This window comes from Malurus melanocephalus, unplaced genomic scaffold (assembly GCF_030028575.1).
Source record: "Malurus melanocephalus ecotype Western Australia unplaced genomic scaffold, MMel_1.1 scaffold_232, whole genome shotgun sequence".
Lineage (NCBI taxonomy): Eukaryota > Metazoa > Chordata > Aves > Passeriformes > Maluridae > Malurus > Malurus melanocephalus.
The window spans coordinates 770,611-771,979 of NW_026623464.1; positions in this window are offsets into that span (position 1 = coordinate 770,611).

A 1,369-nucleotide genomic window follows, 5' to 3' on the forward strand; every position below is an offset into this window, starting at 1 on the left:
TTTTTTTTTTTTTGTGTAGAGGGAATGGAAAATAGAGAAACTTAAAACTATAACTCTCTCGCATCAGAAACTGGCCTAAAAGAGAATTTGTCTGCTTTGAAACAAATCTCAATCAGTCTGCCTCTCTGCGTGTGTTTGTTTGCGGGGTGTGTGTGTGCATGCAAAATGGTTAAACTGACCTCTATTTTAAATCTCATGAAACATTATAATTTTTTTAAAATACCATTTTTTAATGAAAGAATTATTTTTAGGTCTTAGAAATAAAAATAAAAATAAATGAGCCATATATGCATGCATTCCTATGGATATTGGAAAAGAAAGTAGTTTTTACCCGAAGTGTGAGCTTTGAGATGTTGAACTCCTCGGTCCTTTCGCACATTGACAAGATTTAAAACACAAGCGAGAGAGGGAGAGATAATGGGCTATTTCGAAAAGGCACGGTTTAGGGAAAAGAGCTTTCCTGCTTCCTAATTAAAGAAGTACTTGATGAAGCCAAGTAAACCTGAGATTGTAATCACTTCAGAGTATTTCAACATCGTGGGCCCGCGCTTGTCTTTTTTACTGAAGCTATTTTAGAACCCGATTCTGTGGGCCCTTCCCCCGCTGGGGCGGGGCGGGGGGGAGAAGAAGCTAGGCTTTACTGAGCGGCTGAAGTCTCGGTGAAGTACTGGCCAGCCGGGGCTGTGGAGAGACTTAGAGACCTTCCCTGCGAACCCAGTCAAAGGTGAAGGGAAGGCCAGTTCTCATCCAGCATATTTCACGGCAAGGAGCTTTCCTTCCTTGTTCAGCTGATCTCTGATATTTTCCTGGAGAAAAAGCTAGCTGAGGGATGCTTATTTCAGCCACTGTCGAGTAGCTGTGGCCGCCGTCCGCCACACGCACAGTCTGCCCTTCCCTGTCATCTGTAAGGATCGGGCTGCGACCCCCACGGCTCTTTCCCAGTTCCCAGCGTTACCTGCCGCCACCACCGAGCTGGGGCTGCGGGAGGCGCGGAGCCCCGTCGTGACAGAGCACAGAGATAGTGCTCGGGAACTTGGGATGGGACTGGTTTTCTTGTGGTGCGGGGGTGTCGCTTTGGCGGGGAGGGAGATGTGGAAGCGGTTTCCGTAAGCTCCCGGGAGATGTGGAAGGAGAGCGGAGGACGAGAGGTACCCGCGGTGCGCGGCCAGGTGCGGCGGAGGCCAGCTCGCTGCCTGCCCCGGGAGAGGGGCTGGCTCTGCCCCAAGGGCTGCTCCAGGGGCAGTTCCCGTCCCCGGATTTCTCATGAAAAATGGCACGTTTCCTCCTTGCACCTTCCGGAACAACGCCCGCTCCGGACCCGGGGAAATAGGTCCTGTCCCTGCCCCCGCATCTCCGTGCGCTGGCACTT